The sequence below is a fragment of the Cavia porcellus genome, unplaced genomic scaffold (assembly GCF_034190915.1).
Source record: "Cavia porcellus strain 051 isolate PalLab524CR breed Dunkin Hartley unplaced genomic scaffold, mCavPor4.1 scaffold_2, whole genome shotgun sequence".
Lineage (NCBI taxonomy): Eukaryota > Metazoa > Chordata > Mammalia > Rodentia > Caviidae > Cavia > Cavia porcellus.
The window spans coordinates 17,669,755-17,697,734 of NW_026947485.1; positions in this window are offsets into that span (position 1 = coordinate 17,669,755).

The following is a 27,980-nucleotide window of genomic DNA, read 5'->3' on the forward strand; positions in this document are numbered from 1 at the left end:
TTTAGGCAACTGAAATGTGACTGGAGTGTGGTTGGTGGTCATGGCTGGAGGTGAGTCTTGGCTCATACCTCTGGGAGGAGAGTTTTTAGGATTTCAGGATTGTGATTATTTGTCTCAGACTGAGGTGTCACCTTCTTTTTGGGGAAAGTGTAGGGTTAAGTCAGAGGGAAACTAACTGGCTTGGTGACAGGAATTTATGTTTGGCAAAATATCTTCCTGGGCTATGAATTTGTTCCTGGCAGAAGTGGTGAGATGAATGAGTCTCAGTTGCCCTGGGGATGGTGACTTTTTGACAGTTGGAATACTTGAAGGCAGAGAGCTCAGGTCCATTATCCACCAGAAAAATCATGGTTGCTCCCAACATGGAAATGGAAGCTTTTGAGAATCTTTAGTTTTAATCTGAAAGGGACATACCTATTAGTTAAGAGGACAACGCAACAGGATGAGATAACAATCTTAAATACATGTTCGCCAAATATGGGGGCATCTAATTTCATTAAAAGATATTGCTAGAAATGAAAGATCAAATAAACATCAACATAATCATGGTAGGTGACCAAAATGTCCCACTTTTATAGAGATAAGTGAACTAAATTTAAAAATCAACAAGGAAATAGCAGAGTTGAATCACTTCTTTGAATAAATGAATTTAATAGATATTACAGAGCATTTTACTCTGTTTTAACAACATATACATTTTTCTGAGCAACACTCTAAACTCTACATATAGAACATATACTAGTCTACAAAATCTGCTGAAATAAATATGAAAGAATTAAAATCTATCCATGTTCAGTATGTATCAAATCTGTTGTCTTGATACTGGCTGTCTATTTGCATTTTCACTTTATTTTTGGCTTTCTTGTTTGTTTGGAATTTATTAAGTTTATTAATAACTCACTTCTTCTCTATGTTTGTTTACCTGCTGTGTTCTTTATAAAAATATTTACCCTTTTGTGGTCAACTTTCATGTGATGTTTTATAGCTTCATGGGTGGAAAACATACTTTAAAAACAGTGCCTCCTTTTCTCATCTGCTACTGTGTGCATGAATTTGTTCTGCATTTCACATATGCGTGTGTAGTAGGACTCACGCCATGTTGCCATTATTATTGTTAGAAGAGTCAATTTTAACTGAAATTTAAATATTCAAAAGTGTTTTATTTAATGTTATTATGTGTGATAGTGTGGTCAACTTTTTTGAAGGAAATGAGATACTAAGTAACCACTGCTCACTTCCTGTTATCTGGTTTTGAAGTTCTGTAATGCTTTCATTCTTTTGATTCATTTTATTCTATTCTGTTATGTTTGATACTATTATGTGTGAAGGTATGGTTAACTATTTCAAAGAAAACAAGAAACATTATGGTCACCACTATTGATATCCTGTGGTCTTCTTGTGAAGTCCTGTGTTGCTTGCATTGTTCTGTTCTTATTTGCTTTATTCTGTTGTTTTGTTTTGTTTTATTCTCTTTAAAATAAAAAAAAAATTAAAATATTTTTCCTTCCAATTGTCATCTTTGTATTTCTCATTTATTTCTTTCACTGAAAAATATGTTCATTTTATTCTTGCTGGAAAGATTTCCCTTAATACTTATCATAATGCCTTTCTGCTATAGTGAATATTTTCAGTTTCAGTATGTCTGAAAAATTCTTACTTTATTCTTTTTTTTTCTATGCAAATTCAACCCAGGGCCTTTAAACTGAGCTACTTTCCTCACTCTTTATTTTGTAACTTTATTTTGACAAAAATGCTTATTAAGCCACTGTGTTTCAGAGGGTTGGCTTGTATTTGCAATCCACCTACCTCAGCCTCCCAGAGTGCTGTGATTCTAAGTGTGTGTGACCACATTCAGTTATCTTTATTCTTAAACATATTATTGCTAGCTCATAATACAGTTTTTATTCTTGTATTTAATAAGACAACTTCATTGAACTAAAAACTTGCATACCACATAATCCACAAATTTAAAATACAAGATTTAATAACTTCCAGGACATTAACTGAGCTGTACAACTATAACCATAATCAAATTTAGGTAATTTTTGTTATTCCCAAACCAAAATGCTCTGCCTACTATATCATCTCTCAATCTCTCCCTGCCAGGTCTAGGAAATCACTGAATGACAAAATGAGCCACACATTTTAAAATATTCTAACACTTTAAAAATTTTAGATCTACTATCTTTTTATTTCAATTGTTTTGCTGAGAAATTCATTCTCTACTTGTACCTTGTCTTTTATAGTTTTTCTTTTAATATTTATTTGGAAACTGAGTAGTTTTTATATGCTTATTTCATGTTGTTTGTGGTTCTTTGAGTTCACCGGATCTGTATTTTTATCAAATTTAAGAATTTTTTGTAGTATTACTTCAAATATTTTTCTTTCATTTCTCTTTTCTCTTTCAAGAAAGCCTAGCTTTTTGTTCCTCTCTTACTGTATAGTTTCCATCACATTGTCTTTTCATCAGATTTTCTTAATTCTTTAAATAACTCTTGAGCTTTTATTATTCTGGCCATGGTGAATTTTATTTTGCTGGTTTCAAGGTAGTTTCAAATTTCTTTAAAATTCTAGATCTATTTTCTATCATGGAACTAAGCTACTCTGAAACAATTTGATTCTTTAATGCCTGTTTTAAGATTTTTTAAAACATAGCACTAATTAATGACTAACTTCCCCACTTGTGAGGAAGCCTTTTGTACCCTATCGAATTTTCGTGAATTCTAATGCTCTGCAGCAGGTTGATCTAGTTCCAGTCCTAAATAAGCTCACAACACAGTACTGTCTAATCCTTTGAGTGATTCTTTTCCCAGCTGTAACTATTTTCCTTACATGCATATCCTGATCAATATTGGTTGAATAATCAGGAGGTCTTCTCCTGAACTCTGAGACCCTCCACTCTCTGGTTCTCTGTTCTGTAAACCTCAGCCTGACCTGCTGACCCTGGACCTTCTCAGCTTCACTTTTTAAGTCCCTCAGATTCTGTCAGATTCCAGGTCTCTGTCAGAAAAACTCTCTGAAGACATTAACCTTGTCAGCTGTGGTGCTCACTCAGTTTGTATGTTTTAGTTCAGGGATTACTTTAAATTAATCTATTTCTTGAATACCGTTTTCTAAAATACATTTTCCTATTTTGCAGTTGTTTCAGACAAAAGTCAATTCCCTTCCCTTTTACTGTGCTTTGGACATAACCACGCACCATCCTGTCTTTACAGTGGGTGGCTTCTTAGCCAGGGTTCAGCCACTATTTAAAATGGCATTGATTTTTGCCTGGACTATAATAATTCATTTAGTTAATGAAACAGGCATGAGTTTTAATGGGATCAAATGAAAGAAGTCATAAAAAGTTCCTGATACTTCCAATTCAGGAAATATTATTTACCTTTCATATTCTTCAGCGTATCTCTGAATAAAAAAGTGTTTTCTAATAGAGCGATAAACAGGACTAGCATAACCTGGATTGCAGTTATTGATTTCCTAGTTACTAGTATCAGCAAATCATTTAAACTTCTAAGTCTTACTCTTCTGATCAATTCAGTGAAGGCAAAAATTCGCTTCTTTTTAAAGTAATGATGGCAAGAATAAGATATCAAAGTTAAAGTCTCTTAGGTAAATTAAAAAAAAACAAATCTTATATATGTGCGGCAGTATTCTCAACCTCTGCCTACTATTTTTTTACAGCTTTCTATTTGCCATGTGTTTCATTTTTCTCAAAGAGTTGTTTGTTCGTAAAACCTTGAAAGAAGACCTTAAAAATAAATATTTGAATTTTAATCTTGACCTATTAGAGAATTCTATTTTATTTATAAAATTTTTAAACAACTTTTTGTACTTATTTTTTAAAGTTAATAAAGAGCTTATTTTTAAAAGTAGCCTAGTATAAAATGAAAAGATACAGGAAAAAAGACTTTAGAGTAATGCCAACCCGTGGTTTATAAAACTATATTTTCTAACAATTTATAAAGTTATAGTGTTATGTAATTAACGTAAGATATAAGTAATTTTTCATGTTGTGTACATGGATTCATGATATGTTGGATTATTTAAATTCACTGTCTGAGTGAGACTCAGTAATGTAGATGTGTCATAAGGATGCTATTTTGTGCAGAGATCCACACAGTGATGTTGTATAAGACTCAATTTTGGTTCTAGAAGTATAATCACACAACCACAAAACACAGATAGTTGAGGTATAGTCCCACTTCTACTAGGAATATTTCACAATTAACTGTAGCAATACTAAATTGCTACATAAATACCAGAAGCAGAGTTGCAGGTACAGGGCTCCTAAAGACTGTCTATCAAAAGTGTTAAATGTCGTAGTGCATAATTTATCAGTGTTAATAGCTCTCCACACAGATCTGAGGGGATTAACCTATGCAGTCAAACTATTTATCACATCACAATACATAAAATGTACTTTTAATTAATAAATGGACAATCTGTTGCCTTCATGGATGCAATTGATCAATCCTTTTTTTAATCTTATGACTACAGTTTGGGGCCTTTTTTAATGGGTTTTAATGGGTTTTTCTGTATACTTACATAGCCAGGTTTATGCACTTGCTTCCTGGAACAGTTCTCTATTTTGTGAAATAATCTCACAGCCTTTTGGTATTTTTTCACAGCAATATCAGTATGAAAATAATCATGCTTCTTGGTATTTTAAAACAGCATTTATTACTGCTGAGCTGACCTCACTGGCACTAACCTATCTGAACATCATAATAAGATTGGTTTAAGGCAGTTCCCATCAGTACACTAAGCCTATGCAGGAGGTCTGAGTTAATAGTTTACACAAGAAAAGACTTTTTAAAATATGATTATTCTCTATACTCAGGAAAAGTCAAATATGCAGAAGTTGCAAAAGGATTTATGTTATTACTTAACCTATTAAGGCAACTCGTCAATTCAATTGTCTATCTACATTTGGCATCAAATCAAATTTAGTAAATTTGATGATACTGACTGATTGCCTCTTCCAGATTTACAAATAGGATATGTATTTTTGCTGGTTTAATTTTTAAAATTACATTAAAAATAAACTACTTTGAAGTTATTGATGGTGTCAGCATTTTACATTTAAAGAGTCACAAATACTTCTATCTCAAATTTTATAGTGAGTTCAAATTTAAAAAAATATATATGCTATATAAGTGTTTTCTATTTTTTTTGACACCTAATATTCTAGACCTAATATTCTTTGAAACGTGTTGTTTTGGCCATAGATTTATGTTTTTAGACAATTTATTTTAAACTTTTCCTCTTAAGTATAAGTTTTAGTAAAAGACCAACTAATTAAAAGGCCTATGTTTTTTACTTACAATCATATTATTATAATTACTTGGTTTCGTAAAGAGATTATTCCTTCTCATGGTGTCCTATCATAGACTTATGTCTTAATTCTGCAGTTTTCAAATCCAAATACCAAGGAAGACAGACTGTCTTACAATGAGCTCCATTTTCCAGATTAATGCACCTGAGAAGCATTTTTCCTTATTTAATATCCCTTACTCATTTCCTTTCCTGTTGTAGGGATAGCACAGCTGTTTATCTGGCAATTATCTTTGAATCTATTAGGGAAAATGTCTAAATTAATCATAAAAAGACAAGTACATCACAGAGTAACTGTGCTGTGAATTCAGGACCATGATACTCTGTCATTTTCTGTGGTTCCATATGGCATGGTTGGTTTCGTGATTCTCTAAACTATAAATTTGTTTCAAGTAGAAAAAAACTCGTATAGATTTACTAGGATCTACTGCTTAGATTTATTAAGCATAACATTTAGCCCAGAAATTCAATGTTCTTAGTTTCATCTGCAGAATAGTTCTGATCATTTAAGTAAAAGTTGGAAATTACGGTCAATGTGCATAATTAAAGTAACTTATCCAGAAGATTGACAGGTTTGATATTTGGATCAATAATAATAAAATGTTTTGTTCAATTTGGTAAATATTTACTGTTGTCTCTTTAATATGCAAACTGTAACCAAAGTAAAATCAAGGCTGGGAGCAGGGATCAAATATCTAAGCTGACAATTACACAAGTGAAATAAAAAGCAAGGACTCTCTTAGGATAGAAACATACACCAGGGTAGTTTGTACTCTCATTGTTTGATTGTCCACTTTTTATGCTTTGACTTTGTAACTTGAACAACTACTTCCAAGATAACAATATGTAATTTATCAACTAGTGATTTCTTACTGTTATTTTTTTTGAAATTCTGTATTGTTTCTATCCTTTTTTCTTTTTTGCTTTTTTTCTCTAACTAAAAAAATATTGAAAAGAAAATAAAAAAAGAAACATATCCTAGACTGTGTCACTAAGCCATTTGTTCAATGTAGGGACCTTAGACTTAACAAGACAAAACTTACGTAATTGTAGGTAAATAATGCTTTCTAATTTTCTTTCTCATAGCTAATTGGGAGCAACAGAGATAAAGGTATGAGTTACAATCAAACTGTATCATTGTCATGAGATCATGGGCTTTGGAAACGCAAAACGAGGAAACTTTGTCAGACCAAGCTTCTCAAAAAGGCGACACTGAATATTATACTGGAATTGTGATTATACAGGTGTTATAAAGAGGAGCAAACAAAACTCAAGAATTAAGCCTCTGAAAGGGAAAGCCCAAATAGCTATTAGAAACAGGGAAGAAAATAGGTTCTTTAGGCAAAGAAATTAGATTTAGGCAAAGAAATGTTAAGTTATTCTCTTCACAATAACAAAAGTTTTAAGATAGAATGGCATCACAGATTGAAAGTTCTCCCAGTCAGCCCTTGACTGTGTGAGCTAAGAAATGGTCACCATTTGTTATGTAGATTCAGAGTCTCAGGTAGCACCGGGAAAGTGGACGAGACTACCATGCACATTTCTAAATGTAATCTCAAGTAACTATCATTTTTCCTCATATCCATTTTGTAATTTATTTTACTTCTATGCAGCAAGTCTAATAAATGCAGTGAGCTTGTATTATTAAGTGGGGTTAAGAAACATGTTTACTCATATTCAAAGGGGATAGCGGCTACCTGGAGGCCTTGGCTGGCAAGCACTCTGAGGACATGTGGTATAAGCAGTTCATAATGAGTGGGAAGGAGAGTCTCCATAAAAGATTCCCATATTTCCCAGCTCTAGCGATGAAAATACAAATGAAGATTTAAGAGTCAGGGCAATTTGCATTCCAGTCTGGCCTCTGTCACAGACTAGTGTTACCTCTTTAAAACCATTTGCTTACCCTCACTAAACCACAGCTTCCTTTTCTACGACATGGGAGGAATCATTGTACTCCCCTCCTGCACTACTGTTCATACAAGACAGCACAGGTGATGTGTGTATCACAGCCCCTTGCATCTATACTGTCAATATAAACTTGGTTCAAGATGCAGTGAGAGCTATTTATAACACGTTAGCAGGTTGAAGAGCAAATGGTCAATAACCTCAGTGCTAAGTGCAGAAATTAAAAGAAAAAAGCATTCTCTCAATACTTTGAGGTAAGCACATGCATGCAATAATTATTTCCTCATTCATTTGTGCTACAACTCCATTACCTACCATCTTTTCATTCTAAACATTATTAGTAAAATAGTGTGGTCAAATGTTTACCTTTATGGTACTTCTATTCTAATTGACATGGGTCTATCAGTCCTATTGCACTGAAGGTATTTTCAAAGTAGCAACAAATTTCTGCAGTTTTTTGAAATTCATTTCCTTAGTAAACAACTACTTGGGTCTTGGCTGGGATGGACAGTGAAACTTCTAATCTCTACAACCTTACAGGGAGGTTTGGAGACCACACTGAATTGTTCCTGCAATTTAAGTATCAACTGCAAATAAAGGATGTCTCTGCTTATACATTTCCCCCCTTGTTGTACATTATTCTGAAGACTGCTAGAATTACAACATTTTAATGGCTTCAATATTTATTATATCTACCTGGAGAGAGAGAGAGAGAAAGAGAGAGAGGGAGAGGGAGAGAGAGAGAGAGAGAGTAGGTCTTTACTTTTTCACTCCTCAATGGACTAATTACCACTCTATACATGATTTTCTTTTTAAAAATGGTAAAATGAGACAAAAGTTTATTTTAAATTTACCCTTACATTGAATTTTTAAAGCCCATGCACATCACACATTTGAATACAGTGGAGGCCTAGATGGTTCTAAACCTTTCCTGCTATTCACATTTATTCAAATTATGTTCACTTAATGGAAGATATAATAGTTTAACTTTACAATTTAATTCTTATAAATAGTTGTTTTGAAAAGGAATATTTTAGAACTAATTTCTAAAGATGCTGTTTTCCCACAACTGATGATAGCCAAGTATTGATATTGGCTTTGTAAATGCTACTGATTAAGAAGTATCATTTGGATTCCATCAAGAGTAAAATATAGATTTCAAAATTTGTTATGCACTGTTTGCAAAACAGTAAATTCAATTATTACAGAAGAAAATCAGGTACAAAGCAGAGAAGATTCATTTCAGTATGTTTCTAATAAAATTATAAATGCTTGTATTATTAACTTTAAAGTGTGGATTAAGACTACTAAATGAACCCTCACTTGTAAATCAATATAAATTAAAAAGAATCACGATCAGACAACTAAACCAAAGTCTGGGTTGCTGAAAAAAGGGTTTGCCCCAGTGACGGATCTTTGCTACAACCTCTCACGCTATTGGGTGATGTTTACCATATGTCCCATGATTGATAGTTGGATTTAATGAGTTCTTACAAGCAATTAAATAATCAAGAGTTCCTGCTGTTACATGGCATAGCTTGATAGAACAGTGACAAATGAGAGAATATCTACAACCTAATCAAAGGGACATATTTCCTTGGGAACAAAATAATATTATCCACCAGTGCAATCAAAGGACAAAAGAACATAGAAAGGACACCAACAGAATGAGATAAATTATGTCTTCTTTTCATTATTCTGACTGCACAGTTTCCATTTATTGAGTCCTATTAAATCAGAAAGAAAATTAGGTGTGTTAAATATATTTAACTTATGTGCTGGTGGATGTTTCATATGTATATATACACATAATATTCCAAAAAGAAGCTATTGTTAATGATCGCTGGCAGTACAACATATTATTCTTCAGGTTTCCTAAGGAAAACACACTCAGATTAACAGACATGCCAGGGAGTTCAAGGCTGCCTTAGGTGGTTTTCCTCAGGACTTAATGTTAAGTGTTATTCTAATGACCCCCCTTGCTGTTCAACCCAGGTAAGTATAACATAATTTTATTTTTGTGAGTTCATCTGTAGGTGTCAGTTACATTAAAAGGATCCTTTGCCTTTGAAGATTCTATTTGTTAGTGTTACTCCTCCACAGTAATTCATTCTAAATTTCAAATATCTCAAATGGACATCATATCATAGTACAATTTTATTTATCCTTCATGCTATTAGGAAAGTAGGGTCTTTGTTCTACTAAATTCTAAGAAACTATGTATTTTATGTCAATTCAAGCTGTCCTAAATGTTCTTTATTATATATATTCTATGTTTGCATTCCTAAAATTAAAAGTAAATACTCATAAATAAAGTAAATGAATACTAGAACTTTTTATCATAAACTCTACTTGGTATTATCTATTTGCTGATTTTTGTCTTTGATAAATATCCTGATCATTTTGGTAATGTGAGTCACAGCTTTGAAGAGGGGTCAAATAAAGTCTGCAGAGTGGTCATAGGCAGAGCTGGAATTTGAATCTCTGCACTTTCAGTGTAACTCTGTGATAAAGACAGACTTTGAAATTAGATATGCCTGTTACTGAATCTGATTCTATCTTTTATAGTGGTTTAGCTTTGACAATTTATTTATATTCTGTGAGCTTCTATTTATTCAGCCAAAAAGAAGATAATATATGATAATTCATCTAATGTACATGGAAAATTATTTGGCCAACAAATTATTATTATTAATGTATTCATATGTACATAAGTTAATTATTGTAGACCAGGATACGTGTACAAGGTAGCTCCAACCCTTGAGAAATTCACAATTTAAATGAGGACAATGGAAAAGTAAATACAGCTGTAATCTGGTTCAGAATTTAATTTGTACCATTATTCTGGAAAAGATGGCCATCATCATGTTCATGTGGGAGAAATGATCATGGTCGCATTTGCCACCGGATGCAGTTCACAAGCAAAAACAAAATTTTGCCAGACACTTCTGTTTGCATGCCAAACTTTTTGCAAATGAATGCATTCCTGAATCGAAGCAACAATGCAGGGGAGAGGAGGAGAACATGGCGGACAGACAACAGCAACTACCGAAGGCTCTCTGGAAGACTCGGCTCAGAGGCCAGGAATGATGCGGACTAAGGAGTCACGAACCAGTAGAGATATGCTCTGCTGACTCAGGAACGAACTGGGCTGAGAGAAACCAACTTAAAATATAGTCCTGGCGCTAAAATAGGAACAGAAAAGGCTCGGTGTGGAGGCTCGACTACACGCCATTGGAAACCGCGATTTGGGTATCCCGCCGCGATTTGGGTTTCCCGCCGCCCGGCGGCTGGCTGCCTCCACAAGCGGCTCGGCAAGGAGAGACGCGCAGAAGCTCGGGAACGGGAGTCTGCGAAAGGAGTCGAAAACAGGACGGACAAGAAGGCGTACACGAAAACTGACTGGTGGCAAGGTGAGCGAGAAAACTGAGCCCCTACCATAGTTTGACTCCAGTGGAGGTTTTTCTGGGCTCGGGCAGTCCTGTAGGAGCAGGGCGCCATGGCAACTCCAGCCACACATTCCCCTCTCGGACGGGATTGGTGAAAAGTCCCTGGCCTGAGTGACGCTGCTGGCGGACTCCCTAGGCTGGCCTAACCCAGATCCCAGAGCCTGACGGTGACCCGGAGAAGTGACTGACTCCCGCGTAGGCTGCCTCCTCCGCGACTCCCTGGTGCGCAGCGGTGGGCGGGAACAACTAGCCAGCGCAATTTGACCAGGCTGTGGCTGACAGGCAGGGAATCCAGGCTTCCTTTGTAAGCTTGCATTTTATAAGGAAGAGAAAATATGGGGAAGGGAAGCAACAAAAAAGGCTCCTCGGCCCCCAATCCTGAGAAACAGGCAATAGTGGACACCGCACCAATATACATTAAGCGCCATATAGAGAGCCTCATAGACCAATTCAGGAATGAAGTTATCAACGACCTGAAGCTAGAACTATGCAGAATAGTTAGAGAAATGCTAAGCACCACCCAGGAAAAAACAGATGGTGGAATGGAAGAACAGAAAAAGAGGGGAGAATTGCTTGATGGAGAAAACAGAGAAAACATTGAGTATGTGAAGCAGGTTCAAAGGGACTATCAAGAAATTAAGAAGTCTATCGAAGACTGGCATAACAGCTTGAAAGAAACTAAGGACAGACTATCTGAACTGGAGGGCAGACTTGTAATATGGGAGAATGAAATGAAAAACTTCTTAAAAATGACAAAGAAACAAACAGCAATAATACAAAGACAAGAAGATGATAAGAGGAGCCATAACTTAAGGATTAAGAACATAAAAGAAGAAGTAGGGACACAAACAAGTGAACTACAAAAGCTACTCACAGAAATAATCCAGGAGAATTTTTCTAATTTAGCAAAAGGTAAAGATACTCAGATGTATGAGGCATACAGGACCCCAGCTACCTACAACCCTAACAGAGAAACACCCAGGCATATAATAATAAAAATTCCAGAAATTCAATACAAGAACAGAATATTAAAAGCTGTAAGAGACAAGAAACAGACTACTTACAAGGGAACACCCATCAGAATTACAGCAGATTTCTCTTCACAAACCATCAAATCACGAAGAGCGTGGGGGGAAATAATTCAAGCTTTGAAAGATAATAATCTCCAGCCAAGATTGAGATATCCTGCACAACTGTCCCTGGAAATTGATGGAAAAACGAGGTGCTTCCAGGATAAAGAGGAACTGGGGGAATTTGCAACCACCAATTCAACCCTACAGAAAGTATTGCAGGATATTCTAAAAAAAGAAAAATACAAAGAACCCAGAAATAGTGGCGGGGAGGCTACAACGAATGGAGCAGAGAACAAAATGAAGAAGACAAACTGACAGCTACTGACAGAAACAGAGCTCAACAGAAATGAGACAGAGACGATTGGATGATAGGAACAGCTATTTTGGAGAAAATGACATCTTAATAGGTAATACTGATTTAGTACCATCTTGTTTTGAAGTCTCATCTAGCTTTTGTTCTTCTGTCTCCAATGGTCTAAACAGGTTGTATCTTATTGGATTTTATTATGTACGATAGTATAAGCAAAAACCTTGTAAAGACAAGGAGACTATACAGAAACCATTGTTCATTTTCTGTTAGTCGATTCTAAATACTCTATAATGCTGTCATTCTCTTAAATGGTTTTACATTGTTTTGATATACTTAATGCTACAGTATACGAAGTTGTACTCAAGGACTTCAAGGAAAGAGTCAATATGGTAACTACTTTTGGGTCAGAAATATCTGGTGGTGAAACACTATTCTGCTTAAATGGTTATGTTTTGATCTGCCCTGTTTCGCTGTTATGCCCTCTTTTTTTTCTCAATCTCCACTCCATTATTTACTTTTTTATTTTTATCCATTTAATTAAAGGGAAAAAATAGCAGGATATAATATAGTAACCCACTATGACTTTCTATTATCTCGATTTGAATCCCTGTATTACTCTCACCATCTTGTTTTTGACTCAGGTTCCTCTATTCTGTTTTGCTGGATAGTATCAGGTTCGAAAGTTTAGGCATCAGCTGAGAAGATAAAGAGATTCATTATAACGCCCATTCTCGTTGACGTTTATCTACTTTTGAAGACCTACAATATCTCCAATGTTTTGGTTTTGTCAGTTTTATTCTATACTGTTTTGTTCAATTGTATTACAACTAATGATATAGGCAATTCTATTAGAAATAGCGGGAGGCATTATGGTAACCATTGTTGATCACCTTGTATTATGTTTTTATGTTATCTATTATATCCACCCTTTTGACTTGACCGATTCGGTTCTGTTATGTCACATTTGGTTTTACTCTCTTCCAAAAAAGCAATAAGAACTGTGGGAGCAATGAAACCCAAAATGTGTAATAGTCACAGTACAAAAAAGAGGAAAAGAAAGTGCTCTAAACTATATAACTGCATGTATATTTAAATGTATGAGATAGAAAATGATATCACAGAGTTTTATTGGATCAGTGAACAGAACTGTTTGCAGTATCATTGTTGGAATGTCCACTCTACAAGCTTTAATTTTGTGACTTGAACAATTATTTCTAAGATGGCAATATGTAATCCATTAACTAGTGACCTCCTACTGCACATTTTTTTCTTCTGTAAATCTGTATAACTTGTACCCCTTCACTGTTTTTTTTTCTTTTCTTTTCTCCTTAAATAAAAAAAAACAAAAAAACAAACAAACAAAAAAAAACAATGCAGCACATTAGATTATCTGTACCAGATTATTCATCTGTATTCTTGGATTAGAATAGGTTTATGAGTAAACAAAGTGCAGAAAGAGTGATACACCTGGCTTGTTGGCAGATCTGTGAAGGTGTGATGTGCTTGAAAATGTAGATCTTGAAAAATCAGCAATCATGGATCTGATAAAGAGTAAAGTTAAGATTCATATCAAAGTAATTGAGATGACCTGAAGGTGAGTCTAAGTGTAGTAGATCAAACTCAATTTTATTAATTTTGACTGGAGCTGAGAACAATACTCTTGGTGTAGTTAAAAATTGAAATGAAGAAGTAAAAAATCACGTAAAAATATGCTAAAAGATTTTTCCTTCTTCCCGAAAGTCACAGGAAACAGTTGAGAATGTTAAATCCTGAAGATGGGGGATCCTGCAAAGCCATTGTCCAGGTGGGTGTCTCCAAGTTACCTGAACTAGAGATGGAAGTGACCCACATGGGTATGGTGGTCATAAGAATGGAGAGAACTAATGAGATTCAAGAAATATTTAATAAATTTCATCCTCGTCACTACATGGAGGCTAGATAGAAGGGATAGAGAATGATGCAGTGTTAAGAAAACAGAAGAAGTAGAAGCTCTTCATAGTAGGGAGCTAATTTAACCTTGAACATGCTGAATTCCTATCAAACATCCAGGTAAGCATGAAGCGTAGGTGGTCAGATAGATATATGGTCTGCCACTCAGTAAAGAGATTCAGCAGGAGACACATTTTCAGGGCATGAGCACATAAATGTCAGTTGAACATAGTAGGTGAGGTCATCAAGAGAAAGTAGACTTGAGAAGAAAATATGGATAAGAATAGAAGTCTAGACACTACACAGATGTTATTCATAATGACAGTTGTATATAAAAAATAAACTGTCACCAAGAAGAAAGGGCAGTCAAGAAAGATTAGTTTTTTAGAAATCAAGGCAACAATGAATTTAAACAGAGAAAATGTTTTATACTATCACCAAACAGCAAAAGAGACAAGGAAAATAATATTTCACAAGGAGTATTATATCTCCATTTATGAGGCACTTCAATTTTTTTCATATTCAACTTGGTCATGCATTTGATCATTTGTACTTCACCCAGCCTATAGGAATAACCTGCTGTCTCCTAATAATTCTATGACCCCAAGGCTTGGGCTTTCCTATTTACAATGACACACAACGCACCAAAATTTCACTACTATGTGTAAGCAATTAGAAAATACAGGTGAAATCAGTATCTCTTGTGCTCTCTTCTGCCCAGCTACAGAAAGAAGTTAATGAATATATTATTTCCCCTTCCTCTTTTTGATAGAGCATCATTCATACGACTTATCAGGAGAGGATGTCAGCTTGTGCTTGATTGTCACACAGTGGCTAAAACATACTGGCTTCTACTCTCCCATCCTCTCTTTTTCTCTGATATCTGCTCTTGAGACAGTATTTAGAACTAAAAGATGAACACTTAATCCTTTGCTTCACATTGATTTCTGGGAAAACCAGAGAAATACAAGTAAATTATCGTGATAAAAATGTATAGATGTTTAATTTGATCTAATACCATAAAACAAGAGTAGTTTCTTAACATTATATCTGGGAACATACAGTTAAGAAGAGAAATTAAGGAATATATTGATATAATACAAATAATGTAAGTTGTATTTAGGAATAAGAAAGAAAACCATGATAGTCAACTAACTGAAAAGCATACAAAATATTTAATTAAAAAACTAATGTCATATTTTAAGGCAATTTAAAGTAAAGGCTTTTGTTTGAATATTATGAAAAATAAAGATGTAAATGAATTAGGAGATCATTTTGGAGTGTTAAGATTAAATTACCTCCAGATATTAAAGATAGGTAGCAAAATACAATTATCTTCATTGTCTGATCTCTACTTATGAGGCTTCAAATGGGGCAGCAATGTCGTGTGGGAAACAGATTCAAAATCAAATTATTGGATTCTCACTCTGAACTTCTTGAATAATTTCTGGATGGCCTGGCCTAGTCATTTGTGTTTTAGCAGGATTTTGAGGAATTTTTCTATATGCTAAAGACAGAATCAACTGATGGATTCTACGGATTGAGAATCCTTTATACCATGTCTGTTTCATTTAAGGTAAGATAACTACATTAAACAAAAGATTGCTTTTTCTGAGGAATGCCTTGATTGTCCAAAGTGAAAATAAACTTTCCTGACTGTGAATTCCCAGAGCTTTGTACACATCTTATTAGATTATTGAAACAAAGACAAAATTTGAATCAATTATACACAAAATCCATGATGCAGTTGAGTAGCCCTGTGTTCTCCTATCAATTTCCTAAACTAAGTGACTGAAGATATCTTTCATAATGGTCATCTGGCAGCAGATACATAATGAGTAAGACCTCTCATTGCTTGTTAAGAAGAAAAGGAAGCAATCTCTGTTGTGTTCAGTGGTACATCTTGAAATCTCAGCTACACAAGAGGCTGAGGCAGGAGGACTGGCTTTGAGGCTAGCACATGCAATTTAGTGAGACCATATCACACAAAAAAAAAAAAAAAAAAAAGAAAGCAATCTAATTCTACAAGTAATGGTATACCTAAATAACACTAGAAAGTATATTATTAAACTCTTAGAAAATGAAGAGTAAATGCAATTTTCTCTGACTTTTAACATGCCTTAGACATGGTTCTACACTAAAGGTTATTGATCATATTGAATCAATAGGGAAAAGAGGATAATGTTTAGTTACAGATAGGAAACAAACATAAAGCCCATCAATCCTCCATTAGGCTCATGTGAAATTTCTAGTTTGCTAATCCTTAATCAAAGAATCTATTCTGGACTACTGATTGCAATATTAATTGGCACAGTCTTGAAGAACTGAAGTGGGCATTATTATTTGTTATTCTAAAAGTTTTCAAGCATTTTAGGTAGTAAAATACACTTTACACTGCTACCTCATTTTCTGCCCTTAAAATAAAAGTTCATCTAGACATCTATTTAAAGTGAAAGCAGGATTACACTGGTCTCTGCCTCAAACTTTCAGGAAGATCTCATCTCTTTTTGAGATGTCTAAGTTTAGTAGATTGAAAAGCATGCTGTGCTGCTCCCAAGTTTATTTCTGAGCAGCCTCTGAGCTAGACTTCAAGCAGCCTTCAGTTGAATAATTTTAAAGAATATGTGAGTTTTATGCAACTGTAGCTTTCATTCTTACATAATTTAAATATTATAAAATAGAACCAATAGTTTGGTTTTGAATAAAACAGTATTGCATGTGCTTTTGTTGATTACAATATGTGAGGTCTTTTTTTAAAACAGAGCTTGTTATTTTTTTCACATTATTCATTACAAAGGTCAACCTGGCTGGACCCCGTATGCTACTCACAAGTAATAGGAGAAACAATGGTTTGTTCTAGTGAATTAAGTGCATCTCAACTGGTATAGATATTGTTTTAACATTCCTCAGTAGGATGTCAGGAAATAAAATAGATGGTTCTCATATAACTAAAATAAGATACAATTGATATAAGCCCAGATTTAGGAATACTCTCTGATGTAACTCAAAAGAAGAAACTAGTTGAAATCATGAAATCACTGAAGATACAGTTATGGAAGAGTCTTAATATAAAAGAGAGAAAACTAAATTTTATAATTTCCCTATTTCCATGTACTTTCAGAGAAAAATAGTTCATGTATAATAAAACATTATAAAATATTCACAACTAGAAATACAATAATGTTGTCTATGTACAAGAAAAGTGAAAGGTAAAAGTATTGAAGTTCAGTAGCACTGAAATCACTGAATCTCCAAAGTTCACAAAAATTACACACCTCATTAAATTCTATGCAGATTGCAAAGCTAGCTATAATGTAAAAACAGGCAGACAGTCTGTCTCAATATTATTACAGGAAGGGTTGGTTAAATTAATTGCTTTGCATTGATTAAAAAATCTTGCATTTTACATGTTCTTTAGTTGGTTCCCACCATTACCTTTCAATAACAAAATGAGCCTTTGGAGAAATGCGGTCATATTGAACTACTAAAATACAAAGGTAGGCAGAAGATGTTTACAATGTCCTATCATTATTTCCTGTGATAAAATGCTATCTACCTGAAAGGAAAAGATGTTTGCTTCTATATATTCCTAGTGATTTTTTAATGCTTAAAATCTACTACTGCTAAAAATGTAATTAGTCTGTAATGATAACTAAGCATAAAAGTGTATTGCTCTATCATAATTTTCTTAGGCAAGACATCTTTTGTCCATGTAGTATAGCTTCTGTCGTTTTATATGATGCTCTTGGGATTTTGTGCGTTTGTAGTCACACTTCAGGAAATGCTCTCGACCCTGATTACCAGCATTCGGCATTTCATATAGTACATTTTCACTTTCGCTCACTTAACAAAACATGGTAGTTAGGAGATTTACCTAGAAAGATTTTATTATGAAATATATTATCTTCTACTCAGCAGAAGCTTTTCTTACATAATTATTAATTCAGTTTTCTTCCTTTGAAGGTGACCAGGAAAATTTACTTTCCTGTCAAGTATATGGAAACATATATTTATAATAATATTTATAGTTACAAATATATATTTATAGTTAAGTTCATTTAAATTTCAAAAGTCTCATCAAAGAGAACTGATTAAAAACGATATGGTTGATGATATTAGTACTGGTAACAGTGGTCTTGTATTCATTCACTTTCATTGCTCTCTTCAATTAAATATGTTGCCATGTCAATATTTTTTGGGGGGTATCAAAATATCATTAACTTACAATTTTAATTGGTCATGCTATCTATATATTTTAAATATGTCTCATAAGTTTGTATATTATGCAGTTGATATTGTATATGCAATTTTGTTACTTTCATTTCAAAATTTATACATGTCCATGTACTTACAAATAGATAGGTAAATAGTATATATATATATATTTTTTTCTGAACCCTTTATAAAGGTAATGGAAAATATACCTGAAGTTAAGATATATATCAACATGCATTTTCTGTTGTTTAGTCTGCCAGTAATAATCATTTCTCAGTCTGGGGAACTGTGCTGCCTGGAGGAAGCAACTGGGCTGCCTGCAGGGGTAAGTTCCTGCTCACCACCCTGAGCCCCCAGAGAGTTTAAGATCATTGGTCTCAGTGGTCAAGAACATACTCAGCTTGTAGCCACACTAGACTGGGCTTGTCAGGGTTCAGGCCTGCCTTGGCCATGCCCAGTGACCTTCTTTAAATTTGGGGAACAGTGCTATCTGGAGGAGGGAATGGGCTGCCTGCCAGGGTAAGTTCTTGCTCACCATCCTGAGCCCCAGGAGACTCTAAGATCATAGCTCCCAGTGGTCAAGGACACATCCAGCTTGCAGACACAATAGACTAGACTTGGAAGGTTTTGTGCCCTGACTAGATTACACCCAATGACCTTCTTCAATCAGGAGAGTTGAGAGTACATGAATTGAGTTCCAGTGCATTGGTCCTGACTGGGGAGAGCTTTGGACCATCATCCACAGTGGTGAGTTGCTTGCCCAGCTTCCTGGAACACTGGAGGTGGCACAGGAGGTCCTGTTGACCTGACTAGAGCATGTTCAGCAACCTCCATTCAGTCCCAGGAGCCGAGGGCATAAGAGACAATTTCCAACACACCCAGGGAAGCCTTGGAACACCACTTGAAATGCAAAATATAGGAAAATGACCAAATGAAATACCAAAATGCAATCTCAAACCTCCAGCCAATCCCAAGAAAGCCTAGGAGCCATGTACATAGAAGAAAGTATATGCCATACACCTGAAATACCTGAAATAATAGCAACTGGAATAAAGAAGCAACTCCAGGAAGCTTTAAAGGAATTCAAACTAGAAATAATCTCCCAGATAAAAGAAATGATAAAAGTAATGAAAGAGATGCTGAACACATCTAAAGAAGACACAGTTAAAAAATTAGAGGAGCAAAACAAAAAAAAAAGGATAAAATCCCTAGATGAAAAATATAAGAAACAAACAGAACACATGAAGCAGATTCAAAGAGATATACAGGAAAACAAAAATTCCATTAAAAGTAGTCAAAACTGCCTCAACAAAAGTGAAGATAGAATTGCAGACCTGGAAGACAAGATTGCAACTAGTGAACAGGAAAGGAAAGATCTTTTAAAAATAACAAGGAACCAGGAAATAACAATGTAACAGCTGCAACATGATGCAAAGAAAAACAACATTGGATTGATAGGGATAAATGAAAAAGAAAGGAATAACACAAATAGTATCAAGAGTTTACAGTTAATAGCTGAAAATTTCCCAAACATGAGAATGGAAACTGACATATGGATTAGTGAAGCACATAGAACCCCAATTAGCCATAACCAAAATAAAACTACACCCAGACATATAATAATCAACATCCCAGAAATGCAACATAAGAACAGAATATTAAACGATGTTAGAAAGAAAGATAGATCATCTATAAAGGAAGGCCAATCAGAATTACAGCAGACTTCTCAACACAAACAATGAAATCAAGAAGAGCATGAAGTATTTTAGATCCTAAAGGAAAATGAATTCCAATCTAGACTTAGGTACCCAGCAAAACTCTCCTTCAAAATGGATGGAGAAATAAGATACTTCCATGACAAAGAAACAGCTGAAGAACTTCATGATCACCAAGCCAACCCTGCAAAGAATACTGAAAGACAGTCTAGACACACATAGGAAAAAAACCACTAAGCAAGGCAGACAATTAAACAGAATGGAAAGATAAAGATGCAACAGCAGAAAGATAACATGTCAACAATAAAATAATATATAACAGTTGTAACAATTAATGTAAATGGTCTCAACTCACCAAATAAAAGAAACAGACTGGCAGAATGGATCAAGAAACAACATCCAACCATATGCTATCTACAAGAAACCCATCTAACCCAAAAGGAAACTCATAGACTGAAAGTCAAAGGATGGAAAACAATACTTCATGCAACAGGAACTGAAAAGAAAGTGGTGTTACCTATCCTATTTGAAGACAATGTGAACTTCAAACAAAGAATGATCCTAAGAGATAAAGAAGGTCACTACATACTGGTTAGGGGAAAACTTAAAGTGGAAGGGATAACAATTGTAAGTATATATGCACCAAATTCCAGAGCACCCAGTTATTCAAAGCAAGTATTACTAGAAAAGAAAAATAAAATTAGCAATAACACAATTATTATAACAGGAGACCTTAAAACACCATTGACACCAAGGGACAGATGAACCAGACAGAAATTCAACAAAGAAATAACAAAACTGAATCACACCTTTAAACCAACGGACTTGATATACATATACAGAGTATTTCATCCAGCAACATCAGATATACATTCTTCTGAGCAGTACATGGGACATTCTCTAAAATAGACCATATACTAGCCCACAGAATATATTCAAATAAATGCAAAAGAATTGAAATTATCCCATGCATGTTATCAGATCATAGCACCATGAAACTGGAATTAATGATAAAAGAAACTGCAAAAATCCCACAAACACATGAATATTGAATAATACACTCTTGAGCAATCAGTGGGTCACAGGGGAAATTAAAGAAGAAATTAAACAATACCTACAAACAAATGAAAATACAAATTCAACTTACCGGAATTTGTGGGATACAATGAAAGCAGTCCTCAGAAGAAAATTTATTGCACTGAGTTCCCACATCAGGAAAACAGAACAAATACAAATAAACAACCTGATGCTACACCTCAAGCATCTAGAAAAAGAAGAGCAAGTCAAACCCAAAGCCAAAAGAAGGGAGGAAATTATAAAAATCAGAGCAGAAATTAATACAATAGAGACTAAGAAAATAATCCAAAGAATCAATGAATCAAAGAGTTGGTTCTTTGAAAGAATAAATAAAATTGTTAATCTCCTAACTAACCTAATTATAAAAAGGAAAGAAAAAGCTCAAATTCATGCAATAAGGAATGAAAAAAGGCAAAATGACTACACACTCTGTGGAAATACAGGTCATCAGCACCTATTTCAAAAACCTTTACTCTCATAGGTTCGATAACACAGAAGAAATGGACAGATTCCTAGAAACATATGAAGTACCAAAGCTGGGTCAAGAAGATGTAAAACTGCTAAATATCCCAATTTCTATTAATGAAATTGAAAATATAATTAAGTCCCTACCTACAAAGAAGAGCCCAGGCCAGATGGATTCCCTGCAGAATTCTACAAGAAATACAAAGAAGACTTAGTGTGACACTCCTCAAACTCTTCAATGAAATTGAAAGGGAAGCAATCCTTCCTAAGTCATTCCTGGAAGCAAATATTATTCTAGTACCAAAACCTGAGAAAGACACAACTGAAAAAGAGAACTACAGGCCAATCTCCCTAATGAACACAGATGCCAAAATCGTCAATAATATATTTGCAAACAAGATGCATCAAATCATCAAGAATATTATACACGAGGACCAAGTGGGATTCATCCCAGGCATGCAGGGATGGTTCAACATACATAAATCAATAAATGTAATCCACCATATCAATAAATCTAAAAGTAAAAATCACATGATCATTTCTCTAGATGCAGAAAAAGCTTTTGATAAAGTCCAACACTCATTCATGATAAGAACCTTGCAGAAAATTGGAATAGAGGGTCTTTACCTCAATATGATAAAGGTCATCTATGACAAACCAACAGCCACCATCATATTAAATGCCAAAGCTGAAGGCCTTTACCTTAAAATCAGACACAAGAAAGGATGCCCCTTATCACTACTCCTATTCAATATAGTACTGGAAATATTAGCCAGAGCAATTAGACCAGAGAGAGAAATAAAAGGGGTAAAGATAGGAAAAGAGGAAGTTAAATTATTATTTGCAGATGACATGATACTCTACACAAAAGACCCCCAAAACTTCATTGAAAGACTCCTAGATATAATAAATAAATTCAGCAATGTAGCTGGATACAAAGCCAATACTCAAAAATCAATAGCATTTCTATACACTAGCAACAAAATCACAGAGGTAGAAATGAGAGAAGCCACACCCTTCATACTAGCATCCAAAAAATGAAATATTTAGGAATTAATCTCATGAAAGAAGTAAAAGATCTATACAGGGCAAATTATAATACCTTGAAAATATAAACTGAAGATGATCTCAGAAAATGGAAAGACATCCCTTGCTCATGGATAGGAAGAATGAATATTGTGAAAATGGCCATCCTCCCAAAACTGTTATACAGATTCAATGCAATCCCAATAAAAATACCATCAACATACCTCATAGAGCTAGAGAAATCACTCCTAAAATTCATCTGTATCCAGAAAAGTCATAGAATAGCAAAGACAATTCTAAGTGGCAAAGACAAGGCAGGAGGCATCACAATCCCTGACTTGAATTTATGCTACCAAGCTACTATAATAAAATCAGCATCGTACTGGAATAAAAACAGATCTGAAGATCGATGGAATAGATTAGAAGATACAACCACAACTACAAACACACTGGACCACCTTATTTTGATAAAGGGTCAAACATGTTCACTGGAAGAATGACAGTCTCTTTAATAAGTGGTGTTGGAAAAACTGGCTCTCTACATGCTGAAAACTAAAACTAGACCCATGCCTATCACCATGTACTCAACTAAAATCTAAATGGATCAAAGATCTGAATATTAAAACAGAAACACTAAATCTATTGGAAGACAAATTGGGTAAAAACCTTGAAGGCATAGAGGTAGGTAGAGAATTCATGAACAGGAATCAAACCGCATGGGAAATACTTCCCAGAATCAATAACTGGGATTGCCTCTTATTAAAAAGTTTCTGCACGTCAAAAGAAATCTCCAGCATAGTGAAAAGAAAACCCTCAAACTGGGAAAAAAATCTTAGTGAACTGTCCCTCAGAAAAGGACTTCTGTCTAAAACATATAAAGAATTTTAAAAAATCAGACCCCCAAAATTCAAAGACCCAATCCAAAAATGGGCATCTGAGATGAATACACACTTCTCAGATGAAGAAATACAAATGGCAAATAAATACATGAAAAAATGTTCATCATCATTACTCATTAGAGCAATGCTAATTAAAACCACATTGAGATTCCCTCTCACTCCTGAAAGAATGGCCAGGATCAAGAAAACTACCAACAACAAATGCTAGAGAGGCTGTGGGGAAAAAGGAACTCTCCTGCACTGTTGGTGGGAGTGTAGACTGGTGCAACCATTGTGGAGGTCAGTCTGGAGATTTCTCAAAAAGCTGCGATTGGAAGTCCCGTTTGACCCAGGTATTTCACTTCTAGGCATATTCCCAGAAGAACTGAAAACATACCACAGTAATATATGTGCACCCAATGTTTATAGCAGCAAAATTTGTAATAGCCAGATATTGGAAACAACCTATATGCCCATCAACTGAGGAAAAAACTGGGTAAAAAAAAAAGTTATGGTATTTTTATACAATGGAGTACTACTCAGCTATAAAGAATGATCGCATTGAGATATTTATAAATAAATGGATGCAACTTTAGACCATACTCATAAGTGAAATAAATCAATCTCACATTTGTAAATACTGTATAGTCTCCCTAGTGTAAAGAATGGTAAGAGTACATAAGAATTTATGGTAATCATGATTCCCCATTACCTTTGCTTTGAAGCCTTATAATGTTTGCATTCATTTTCGGAATGTTTTTATTCTGGATTATTTGATTTTATTATTTGTGATGTTATGAACAGCTATTTAGAAGAAAACAAGACATTATAATATCCAGGGCTGATTTAATATCATCTTATTTTGCAGTCCTATCATGCTTTTGTTCTTCTATTTCAATTGCTTCTATCATATTGTATCTTATTGGATTTTATTATCTGTGATAGTATAAACAAAATTTCTATGGAAAATTAGATAATATAGTAGCCATAGTTCATTCTCTGTTATTTGTTTCTGAAGGCCCTGTAATAATACTTTCATTCTCTTGAATGGTTTTATACTATTTTGTTATGTTTGATACTATCGTATATGAAGTTATGCTCAACTATTTCAAAGAAAGAGACATTATGGTAGTTACTGTTAATTACTGATTATCTTGTGGTGAAATACTGTGCTGCTTATTGCTTACATTGTTCTGTTCTGATCTGTTTTGTTGTATCCTGTTTTGTCTTAATCTCTTTAAAATAAAAAAATTAAAAAATATTCATTTCTCAAAGATACATATGAAATATATATGCATACAATTATGAGATTATACATTTTTACCTCTTAAATTCATCAAAGTCAAAATATTGAGATTTTTGTGTTAATTTGTTTATTCTTATGTATAATTATACTATGTATTTTGAAAATGTATATTTTAAATCATAATTTTAAAACTTTAGAATTTTAGACACTATACATAGGGATCCAAAACATTTACCTCCTATCTGCAGATTTATCCATAACCATGTAGAAAAATAGTACACATTTCTATTTCTTGATTTTTTCTTTCACCTAAAATAAAAACAAAATGAGCTTTGTATGAGAGAATAACTTATAATTTATGACACCGTTGTGCTCCTGAGATGATTTCTCATCTACTATGATATTACTAAGTTTAACATTTTGAGTTGATAACATTCACTCATACTGAAATAATATTTGAAATATTACTAAGAATGTTCATTATTACAACCCACTAAAATTTGAGTTTAATAATAATTACCAGTTCCAACTGGAAGTAACTGCATATGTCAAATCTGTAACAGCTAATGGTTGTGCGGTTCTCAGTGACCATATCTTCTAACGTATAAATAGCTTCATGCAAACTTAATATCACAATAGTGGCAAATAATGAGAACCTGACATGTCCACTGAGAGGTGAGCATAATTATTTCATCATGAAATTGGAGCCTATTTTGCTTTTACTTATGGTATTTTGTTAAAGCCGAATCTTGTTTATCATTTGGTTGTCATAATTGTTACTCCATGATAACAGTTGTTACACACTTGTGGGAATTCACACAAACTGAGAAAACTTGACATCCTGCATACATAACATTGTATAAATTTATTTCACCTAATAAAGGCTAAAATGAATTGCTGCTTTTGTATATGTTTGTTGGTTTCAAAGGATAGACAGTAAACAAAATACAAAGTCGTAATCAAGAAATAATTTTTTTGTTTCTACTCAAGTCTTCATAGTATTTACTAAAACTTTGTGCAAAAATAAAATTCTACTGGATTTATTAGAGAAAGATATAAATATGTATTTTATTTATGTATTTATTTTATTTTAAGAGGAATAAAACAATAAAACAAACAAAATAGAGATAAGACAATAAAATATATATTTTAATATTTTTTTCTTTTTTATAAAACTGCCTGAATGTTGTTTACAAAACTTTACACTATCAACAAATGAGCAAAAAATATGAGGCAATATTTATTTAATTGTCATTATTTAGAGCAAGTTTCTATTTTTTTGTGCAACTTGAATGCTTGAATTGTTCCACAAGCATAGTCTTTAATTTGCAACTTAATAAGTAAGAAAATAACAAATGAGAACAACTTCTATCAAAGATCCACCCTGCTAAATATCCATCAAATATTGTCTTAGGTGTATGATTAGTAAAGTGTCATAAAGATTACTCTGAGTCAGGATAATGACAAAGTACTCCCATACATAGTTCACTGTGCATCAGACACTGGCTACACACATCTATATTATCAATGATACTTCCAACAAAAGCATATAATGCATTATTATGATCTCAAATCTACCTATAGGATTGAGATCTACAAGTTAAATAAAGTTTTTCAGGATTACACAGGAAGTAAATATAGGAATCAGAATTTGAAAGAGTTCACACTTCAAGTTAAGTTCTTTTAACCACTACCTTTTGTAAAAGAGAGTTTTTAAAGGATTGTATCATCAAACTAAAAGCTTCTGCACAGCAAAATAAGCAATAATGCAAAGAAGTGACCTCCTGATGAAGAAAAACTATTTGCCAGTCATATATCTGACAGAGAATTTAATATTTAAAATGTATAAGAAAATCAAGAAAACAACTCATTCTAAAAAAAAAAAAACAAAACCTGAATAGTTTTTCTCACGAAGACGTACATAGCCAGCGGACAATACCTATCAAAGAAAATGCTTGACGTCAATAATAATTGGGGAAAAGTCAAATTAAAACCACTATGAGACAGCATCTCACACTTGTCAGAAAATCTACTATCAAAAAGATGAAAGCTAAAAGTGTTGGCAAAGATGCGTTGAAAAGACCTTCCTACACTGTTGCCAGGAGTGTAACTTGGTGGACCTATTATGTAAAACTTAAAAGTGTTTCTTAAAGGACTAAAAATACAATCACCGCGTGACAGCCATCCTACATTTCCTTAAATGATTTGAAATTAGTAGGTCTAAGAAATGCCTGAAGTCCTGTGTTCATCGGATCTCTATTCACAGTAGTCAAGGAATGGAATCAACGAGAGGGTCCATTGACAGATGGGTAAAGAAAATGTGGAACACCCACACAACAGAACAGGAGTTTACCTTCCAAAAAAAGAAAATTTATAACAACAAGATGGATGAAACTAAAGATCATTATGCGAAGTGAAATAAACAAGCGAGAAGGGGAGGGGGAGAAGAAAGAAAGAGAGAGAGACAGAGAGAGAGAGATAAATTTAGTTCGGGGATAATAAACATATTAATGCTGATCCTTTATACACATAAATGTAGTACATAACTCTTTCCTTTTATTTAGGTCTTCTTTTTTATTCTCCACATTTATCTATTTCTCTTAACCTTTGACTTTTTAATTTTTATTAGTACATATTTGCACTACATAATGATTACACTCATGTGGAATTGATTCTTACACATAACAGATCTTAACTCCCCCATCCTTCTCTTTTTATGGGTTGGATTTATTTTTTTATAAATACTTGTACAGTTATACATACAGAAAGTATGTGAAATACATGAGACAATTTTCAGTACTTCTATTAGCAGTGTACAGCTTCCATTATCTTTTTTTCATATTTATTCTAAAGTATTTTAGATTTTTTAGTATTTCTTTTCCATTTTAACCCAGTTTTCAACAGCAACATGGATGGAACTAGAAATCATTGTAAGTGAAGTAAGAGAGAAGGAGAGTTGGAGAGAGAGAGAGAGAGGCCGTTTCACATCTTGTTTTTAGTGATCCATCTCCCCAAACTAAGCCTCACCTCCTAGCACATTCAGCTCTGACCTCATCATGAATCAACCCACCGAGGAGTATAAATGCCCCAGGGATCCAGTCACATTCCGAATGCCCCACTTATGAACGTAGAAGCTTTATAAGGAAGCATTTGAGAACTAAACTGCAAAATAAACATATTGAAATGACCTGGTTTTTCTTAATTATTCTGTTAATATGGAGAACTACTCTGATTCTTGAGTGTTGACTGAGCATTACATTCTTGGGTTAAACCCAACTAGATCATGATGCATTAATCGTTTTACATATTATTGAATTCAATTTGGTAAAATTTTGTTATGAAATTCTGAATGCCTGTT